The sequence below is a fragment of the Hyperoodon ampullatus genome, assembly GCF_949752795.1.
Source record: "Hyperoodon ampullatus genome assembly, chromosome: 8".
Lineage (NCBI taxonomy): Eukaryota > Metazoa > Chordata > Mammalia > Artiodactyla > Ziphiidae > Hyperoodon > Hyperoodon ampullatus.
The window spans coordinates 100,437,034-100,446,747 of NC_136921.1; the positions used below are offsets into that span (position 1 = coordinate 100,437,034).

The following is a 9,714-nucleotide window of genomic DNA, read 5'->3' on the forward strand; positions in this document are numbered from 1 at the left end:
ACGAACCTGTGTCCCCTGCATCCGCAGGTGAACTCTCAAGCACTGCGCCAGCAGGGAAGCCCAAGACCACTGATTTTTTAACGGTTATTTTAATCGGAATTTTTTGTAAACTTATTTTGTATGTAAAAGCAAGTGATATATAAAACAGGTTAAATGCTAATTCTATAATGGTAAACTAAGAATTAAAGTGAGCATGGAGGCAGTATTTCACATCCTTTTTAGAAAATTTTTAAACGAGGTGATAATAAATATTCCCATTTTGTTCTAACATACTCAACACTGGTACAAATTTAATCTTTGCTGAAGAGTTATTTATTCTACCTGTGCTATAATACCAACTATACCAATTTTAGGTCTTCATAAGAGACACTCAGGAAATACATACGTAATTTTAAAGACAATCACACCAGTAAATTCAACATTGGCCACTTAAGCACCCAGATTCCTCAAGGCCTTTTGACAATCTAACTTTTAATGGCAATAACTTCTTCAGGAGCACAAAGGAAAAACACAGTTCTTCTTTTGAGTACTTCATTCTAAACTATGAATTTTTTTTAAGACTTATAACCTTTCTTTTAATTTACAATAAATTTGGAGAAAGAAAATACAGACCATATTAATGGCATGAATCAAGTTGTAGATGTTCACCTTAACTAATATCAAAGTCTATTTTTATTTTTAAAAAAGGCCCCAATTTTTTTTTCTAATTATGTAAAAAATTACATTTGTTTTTAATCAAGTATTGAGGGAGAATAGGATATCAAAGTTTGTGCACCTAATTAACACACTTTAAAAATCTGTTTAGAATAGTGGTAGTAGCTCCATTACAGGAGGACAACTCTTTATCTTGCAAATATTTCCTAATTAGTATTCTAATGTTATTTCTCAATTCTTTTCTAAGTACTTATTTCACCTGCCAAACCACCCACACTGTGACTCCTTATTAGTAACCAGTGAGGCAAAATTTCTTCAACCTACAAAGATATTGTAACACAATTTTTTTATTTGTTACCTTTTCTCACCAAAGTCCAACATTATTAGGTCATCCCTCAGAGAACTGGTCTGTTCCTCAACTATTCTCATCCTTTGCTGAAGTACCGTGAATGTTTCAGAAGCTGTAACATTGAAGCGGGCTGGAGAGAAGACTGGTCTGGACATTGTAGTTTCCATATGCACCTGAGATTAAAGTCACAATATTAGTGTAGTCGGTTCTATTATTGTTCAGAATAGCCACTGCCCCTTCCTGTGGAGGATTATACATCCCTGTCCTGTTGAGCTTGGAAATGGCCATGTGTCCTGCCTTGCTCAATTAAATGTGGGTAGAAGCTTTAAGAGCCAACTTGTCATTCATCATCTCTTTTCCCTTCTCCATGCGATGAGCAACATCCCAGAGAGGGCCTGCTCCATGTGCCAAGATCCCAGAGTAAAGATTACATGAGCAGAGCCATGGCCCATCCTTGACATACAGTGTGAGTGAGCAAGAAACTAATGTTGTTATAAGCCGCAGATTGTTAGGTAGTTTGTTACTGCAGCACAGTCTAGTCTAACCTGTCTGCTACTATTAGACATACATTAGGACCTATGACTTGGCAGAAGAAGTTATTACCTCTTTTCATTGCCAGCCATTTTCATTTTAACATATTCCCATCCAACTGTTCTGAAAACAAAACAAAACAACACTCTACAGTACTTGGATCTCTGAGCAGTTGTCATAAAATAGGTTTACCAACTACCTTGAAGCAGTGACTTTTAAAAAGAACTTGCAAACATAACTTCATAGCAAAGACTCTTTTACACTTACTGACATCAAATTTCCAGACCCCTCCCGCAAGACCACATGAGAGTAAATGGGAGTAGTGAGACTATTCTTTCAGGTATTAGTGACAGAAGCAGAATCAGCTTATAAGAAGTCCCAACATTTAAACGAATCATGTGCTCAAAGTTCAATGACAAGATCATTGGTGGAAACTTTAAGGACATTTTCCTGCAACTCTATCCTGTTGCAGACAGTTCTATACTAATCAAACCATAAACCTTAAGCATCACTAGCAATGGTGTATCTGTGGGAATGTGTTCACAAAGGCCCCACCTGGGATATTCGTAATACAACTTTCTCTCCAACTTGCTGTGTGATTAGATGCCTCCCCGAGGTATCCCAGGCAATGGAAGTGGGGACTCCCTTAGGTTCAAGTCACTGAAGGTGGTCCCCAGGACCCAGAGAAGGAATTAAAGAAGTCTTAAAACTGGTGGCAGGATTTTAGGGGGCACCAGCGGAAAGGCTGAGCTTCTTGCCAATGTAACACTGTTACAGCCCCTGAGGACAGCTCTCTAACCACCTTCTGTCTTTCCCCCACTGGTCCCAGACAACGGCCTGTTTCTCTCTTTTTACTTAAAACAAAACAAAACAAACCACAAACAAACAAACAAATACTTTACTGAGGAATAGTTGACAAATATAACTGTATACATTTAAAGTGTACAACATGATGATTTTATATACATATACCTTGCAGAATGGTTACCAAGATCAAAATAATTAACACATCCACATAATTAACAACCTCACATAGTTGACGTAAGTAACTTTTTTTCTTTGTGGTAAGAATACTTAAAGATCTACTCTCAGCAACTTTCAAGTATACAATACCATATTATTAACTATAGTCACCATGTTATACATTTGATCCTCAGAATGTCTTATTTGAAAAGGCAACCTGCAGAATGGGAGAAAATATTCGCAAACCATATATCTGATAAAGGGTTAATATCCAAAATATATAAAGAACTCATACAACTCAGTAGCAAAGGGAGAAATAATCCAATTAAAAAATGGGCAGAGGGCCTAAATAGACATTTTTCTAAAGAAAATATACAGGTGGCCAACAGGTACATGAAACGATGCTCAACATCACCAATCATCAGGGAAATGCAAATCGAAATCACAAGATAGTAGCTCACACCTGTTAGAATGGCTAGTTTTAAAAGACAGATAACAAACGTTGGCAAGGATGTGGAGGAAAGGGAACCTTATGTACTGTTGGTGGGAATGTAAACTGGTACAGCCATAATGGAAAACAGTATGGAGGTTTCTCAAAAAATTAAAACTTGAACTACCATATGATCCAGCAACCCCACTCCTGGGTATATATCTGAAGGATCTAAAATCAATATCTTGAGATATCTGCATATCCATGTTCACTGCACCATTATTCACAATAGCCAAGAGATGGAAACAACCTAAACGTCCTTCAGTGGATGAACAGATAAAGATGTGATGTACATATATATATATATGGAATGTTATTCAGCCACATGAGAGGAAATCCTGCCATTTGCAGGATGAATCTGGAGGGCATTATGCTAAGCGAAATAAGCTGGACAGAGAAAAAACAGTGTGTGGTTATCACTTATATATGGACTCTAAAAACCAAACAAACCAAAAAAATCTGATTTCATAGAAACAGAGAATAGAATGGTGGTTGCCAGGGGCTGGAAGATAGGGGAAATGGAATGATGTAGGTCAAAGGGTACAAATTTTCTTTTTATTCTTATTTTGTGCTCCTGACCAAGATTTCTCTCCTTTGTGCTGCTCTATAAAACAGAATGCATTTCCGACACACATAACCTTTTTGAATTCTTTAGATTTTCTGTTAACAAACAGCTTAAGGACAGGGGGTAAAGAAGTTCTCTTCTATTAACTGCTTTTCATGCTTTCAATTCATTCTTGAAGGGAATGACAAAAGTAGACACAGATATTAATAGAGTCTCTGGATACACAAAGATGTGAAGCAAGGTTCATCTACATTTCTGAAAAAAGCCAGGTTTGGAGTTTCCTGCTCAGGTGACCACATGGGCCAGGACAGTGTGCCTCAGGTAACAGAAAGAAGAGCCTCGAAGACAAACCTTAGGGCTGGTTCTACTGCCATGAAACCAGGGCTAGGGTTGGGGGAACCACCAATAGTGTGGGGTGGGAAGGAAAGAGAGAGGTAACAGTGAAGAAACACCAGATGGGTTTACCCTCCATTCCATTTTCTGTCACCTGCTGTCTGGCTACTGCCAACAGAGAAAGAAACCAGGCCTGGGGTTGGGAGAAAAGGATGGAAAGGGTGTTTAATTGGGTTTGTGACAGGCAGTTGGCTCCTTTGTCCTACCTCCAAAAGAAGTTGAAAAGTTCCTGTCTCCACCCTCCCTTACAGCTGGCACATCCATGTCACATATCCTGGCCAGTGAGACTTTAGGCAGAAGTTTACAAGAAGCTTCTGGGAAGACTTTTTTTTTCTGATAAAAAGAACAGAAATGATGGCACCTGTCCTTTCCTTCCCCTGTATGATACCCGGAGCTCTGAGGGCTCTCTTTAAGTCAGCCATGCAGTACCTCACTGTTAAATGTAAACAAAGAGTCGGGGATCACCAGCATCTGAGAAACAAGGAAAAGGCCAGAGAAGCTCAGATTAACCTGACTTTTTGAAATAAAACTAGTAACCTCCAAACTTTGCTTATGTGAGAAATATAAACTTCTGTTTAGTCACACTTTCCTGTTGCTTGCAACAAAAGCAGTCCTGGAATACATAGTAGTCCCAGATAATAGTTGGTAGAGAAATAGGAAGAAGGAGGAGGTAAAGAAAATGACAAGCGGTGCCGGAGGTGGGAGGGGAGGGCAATTTCTGTGGCAATGTGTTAGGCCCAGGGAGCTGAATATAATATAGAGGACTGTCTAATTAATTTAGGTCAGAAGTCAGATACATAATACTAACACAAATATAAAAGTTCATTTTTGGAAAAAAAAATACAGAAAATGGAGTACAAGTTTCCCACATATTTTTAACAAGATGCAGATTCCCACCTAAATTTTTTTCACGTAATTGTCGAAATGTCATAATTTTGCTGTTATTTCCCCAAGGTACCCAAAATAGATATAAAAGGCTTACATAACCTTACAAGGTATGTGTGCGCATTCAGCCATAAAAACAAGATGGAAAACAACACAAATTAAATGGCTTCATTTTCTCAGAAAAGAGAAAGTAAGTCTATATGTGTTTAGGTAAGAATTTGATTGGCATCATCACTCACACCCACCTGAACCTGGTCTAGACTGGAGCGTCTCAGGCTTCTGGAGAGAAAAAATACTCTCAAACAAAAAGGAAGAAGAAACTTGGCCCCCAGCCTCTGAGGGAGAGGAGGTTTATAGAAAATTCATGCTAAGGAGGGAGAGATCGAGGTGCCTGGGGCACTGACTGACGGTGGGCAGAGGATAAAGCTTTTGAGTGAAATACATGGTGTTGTCCTTGAAATATCCTCTTAGTCAATCAGTGAGGTTCAGGTCATCAAAGAAGTGGATTCAAAAACGAAACAAGACAATCTACCCTTTGAGGATTTATTACAAACAGGTCTCAGGGTTAGTTGAAAATTCTTCCCTACCCCCTCTCCACATGGGGAGAAAAACAATGTCAAGGTCAGGAGAGCCCTCAGAAACAAAAATGGAAGCAATGGTGGCCCCGTAGCGAGAGCAGGACAGCCTTAATATCCACCAGGAAGTCCCTGAGTACCTGCGAGCCTGTTAAAGGAAGAGTAAAGTAAGAACTTGGGATCCAGTGAATCCGTTGAGTTGAGGTTTAGAGTCAGGAGAGATTCTCATTTTCGTTGCAGTTGCTCATACCCCTGCCTCTCCTCCCTCATCCGGCAGGTCCAAGCAAGGGTAACAGAAACACCATGCCTCCACACACAATCCACAGGCCACCTGGAGGTCAGTGGCCGTAACTCTATGACTTCCATGCTCAGTAGACTTATAACTCTATATGTTATTAAGAAGTTACAGACTTTCAACTCTATCTATAACTTATGGGGATAGAAGCCATAACTCTTCTTACAAGAAGAGAACTTAGCTCTAATTGCTAATATTCCAGCAAAGAGACTATAGCTTGAACATATCTGTGCTTTGCTGTTTTTGAAAGGGAGTAAATATCATTGAATGCAGCCTTGAACCTAAGCCCTGATGCTTGATAGCAACGAGAATAAAAATACGAAGATATAAGCTTTTATTTTTAAAAAAGTTAATTCACAATTACTTTCCTAAATATATCATGATCAAATTAATACAGTGCTGTCTCTATGTTTAGGGAAAGTATTTCCAGAGAGCTCAGGTTACCTCACTGAAAGCATGGCATGAATAAGACAAATGCCATAAGTAATATACTAGTAAAAGCCAGGTGGCTTTGAAAAGGCAACACTTGCTTCTGTAGGCACAGGCTCCATTCTTATATCTGGCAATAGCTATAACTAGATGCTCTTGGTTCCAAAGTAACAGGCCAGGAACTCAGTGTTGCTTACCACAATCACTGGAAAATAATTTGGTCAGAAATATTTTCTTCATTCACTCATATGTCCAATAAACGTTTCCTGAACGCCTACCATGAGCCAGAAACTGTTTTGACACCAGGCAATACAGCAATGATAGAAAGAGACTAACTCCCTGCCCTCCTGGAGCTTATATTCCAGTTGAAGAAATAAGTAAAATATATAGTTTGTTCACTGGTGATAAGTACAATGGAGAAAAAGTAGGAAAGAGGATGGGAGGGAGGCTGTGGTGCAGGCATCCATTTTAAACAGAGCGGTCAAAGGAAACCTCCCTGAGATGATATTTAAGCAAAGACCTGGGAAGGAGGTACAGGAGTGACATCTGGATGGGACAGAAAGGTCCAGAAAGAGTGAACAGAGAGTGCAAGTCAGAAGGCCTGATGGGTCCACAAACAGTAAGGAGGTCAGTTTGACTGGGAAGCACAAAGTGAAGGCGAGAACAGTGGGAGATAAGGTCAGAGAGTAATAACAGGACAGGTTACATAGAGCCTTAAAGGCTATTGTAAAGGTCTGCCTTTACTTTCAGAGCTATTGGAGGGTTTAGAGTGGAGAAGTGTTGTGATCTACCTTAACTTTTAACTCGATCAGCCTGCCTAGATGGTAGCCAGGCAGAGATGGTAGAAAGACAACAGCAAAGTAGGAAGACCACTTGTAAAGCTACTACGATAACCCAAGGGAGATGCCGCTGGCTAGGACCAGGGTGCTAGCAACGGAACAGGCAGAAGTGGTCAGAGTCCAGACATATTTTAAAGATAGGTTTGGTTGATAGATTAGATGAGAAAGGATGCATTAGAAGGATGCATTGGATGCCATTAACTGAGACAATGAAAGCCTTTAGGAAGAACAAGTTTCAGGAGGAAAGATCAAGAGTTGTTTTGGAAATGTTAAATTAAAAACACGAAAGATGCCCAATACCTGACTGAACTTGTAGATTTGGAGTCAGGGGAGAAAGGTGGACCTTTCTCCCCTGACTCCAAATAAGGGATATAAATTCTGAAGTTGTCAATATATACATGGCTTTTAAAGCCGCGGAGACTGGATAACAGAGAACAGAAAAGATTCAAGGACCCAGTCCTGGGCGCTCCAAGATCAGTGTGGAGCAGACTGATCTAAGCCAGACTAACCCGAGCTTCACCTCAGTAAGGTCAGATTCTTAATCATTTTCTATCTTCAGAGCCCAGACAGTACATGGGACATTGTGGGTGGCAAACAGCGGTAGAGTTCAACAAAAACTTAACTTTGTTCCAGCCTAATTGGTAGGAGCTGGGGAAACAGCAATGAACGAATGTAAATTCCTGACACCTGCATTCTAACGAGTGGGCCAGGGAAGATAACCGGTGGCAAAACCATAACATTAACGAAATGGCTTTCCCAGGAACCTATAACGCCAACCTAACATATAAATAAAGAAAAGTCGGACTGGGGCTTATGCGCGGCCCTCTCTGGTGGCTATCCTTCCCCCGCTGGAGCCAGGTCAATGCAAACCTCGCTCCTAAACGGTTTTCATCGGCATCCAGCGCAGAAGCGCCATTAATCAGGCTCCTGAGGTCCAGAGGGCAAGAGTAAACTCCGCCAGCTAGGGGAGAGGGCGGCAGGGAGAGATGACTGGGACCTTATCTGAACTGCCGACCCGCCCCCGCGGACTCCGGACCTCCCAGGGCCCCGCAGCCTCACCCCACAGTCCATCGGTCCGCCTGTGGCTCTGTCCTGCAGCAGGTGGGCTGCTTTCTATGCAACTAAGACAGCGCTTAAACCTACCCGCTCTTCCGCGCGGTAGCTCCCGTACGCAGGCGCACCCGTGGCAGGGCATGCCGGGAATCACAGTTTTCCCGGCCCTGGAGGGCCCTCCGCCCTGGGCGGGACCCAGGCCGCTACCCGGGGGCGCGCACGGAGCGCGCAGCCCCGTGACCCGGACGACTACAGATCTTCGTTGTGCTCGCGAGCGGGGCACGCCGGGATAGGTAGTTTCAGCCCACTCACGTCCCGGAGGTCCTGCGGCGTCCGCTTTGCGCAATTACCCGTCCCATGCCGGTGAGCGTGCGGCGTTTGGGTCATTTGACACATTCCCTGCATCCGGTCAGAGTCCAAGAGAAGAAAATATTTTGAGTTTTAGAAGGATGAAAGTATCAAGTAACTTATGAACGACAGGAAAATAAGATTTTGTTAATGAGCATAAAAAATGGTAAAAATACCGAGCTCAAACATTCTCATTGAAGAAAAAAACAAGCCCCTCTTCATCCTCATTCATCATGGCCAGACCGAGAGTAAAACACATGTCTGCTCCCCGGTTTTTTGTCTCTTCAGCATAATTTATTTCTTGCTTTGTCTACAGGTGAGTAGGTATTTCTGTTTGACTGTAAGTAGCTGCGAAACGAGAGAGAGCACCGAGAGTAAAACTGCAGTCGTTTCTGAGTTTTGCTGTAAGACTGGGAATCCACACTTACCGGGAAGTCTTCTACAGTGAAAAGGCAACACGGCTTTGCTTTAGGTAGCTGGACAAAACACCTTTTACCAGCACCAGGGCAATTAATGTATTCTTCTCGTCTCTCTGGGGTTGCAGCTGAGAAGAACTTTAGCCCTCAAGTGAATGCAGTCAGATCCGAGATGAGTCCTCCTTTGCTTAGCGAGTGGCTGGCTGAATTGATCTGGCAATTCTTATTCTGATAGATGAGACTCACGTGAGATGGAGAGAATGTCCAAACCACAGCTGTAAGGCATATTCATCAAACTGTGGGGCCATTCGGTGAAGGAGAAACGAGCACCGCAAACGTCATTCAGGTGAAGGGGCCAAATAAAGCTTTTAATATGAAAAGTGGGAGAGTATTTTAGAGCGTCAATACAAAGAGCCAATTACTCGTAAGTTTTCTCTTGCAGTGACCTCTGATTTATGGATGAAGATGGGGGATATGTGTATGCACCTGGTAGATAATCTGCACACTTCAGTGTAATGAGTTTTCACCTTCTTGACTCTCCATATTAAACAGCAGTCAGGGAGCCAAATTGATTAAATTTAGTGTTTTTAATTTATTTTCCTCTGTCTACTATTTGGTAAACCACATTAGAACTTAAGTCAGGCAATTACAGAGTTAAAGAATCTGAAGTCGTCAATAAACTAATTCATCTGTTAGAGAAGGGGTTTCTGGACACCTGAGAATTTACTATATTAAAAGTCTGGGTTTTGTTTTTTTCTTGTGGTACGCGGGCCTCTCACTGTTGTGGTCTCTCCCGTTGAGGAGCACAGGCTCCAGACGCGCAGGCTCAGCGGCCATGGCTCATGGGCCCAGCCGCTCCGCAGCACGTGGGATCCTCCCGTACCAGGGCACGAACCCGTGTCCCCTGCGTCGGCAGGGGGACCCTCAAC

General features: G+C 42.1%; 1 pseudogene across 1 annotated transcript in view; it reads right to left on the bottom strand.

Annotated features, from left to right (window-relative positions):
• Positions 1-8,426, bottom strand: part of LOC307057543 (coiled-coil domain-containing protein 150-like) — a 148,033-nt pseudogene extending 139,607 nt beyond the window's left edge. The window contains exons 1-2 of the transcript in view: positions 8,334-8,426; positions 1,013-1,176 (exon numbers count right to left, since the gene is read on the bottom strand). The product of the transcript in view is annotated as a coiled-coil domain-containing protein 150-like (transcript). The remainder of the gene's footprint in view (positions 1-1,012; positions 1,177-8,333) is intronic.
• Positions 8,427-9,714: the final 1,288 nt, after the last annotated feature.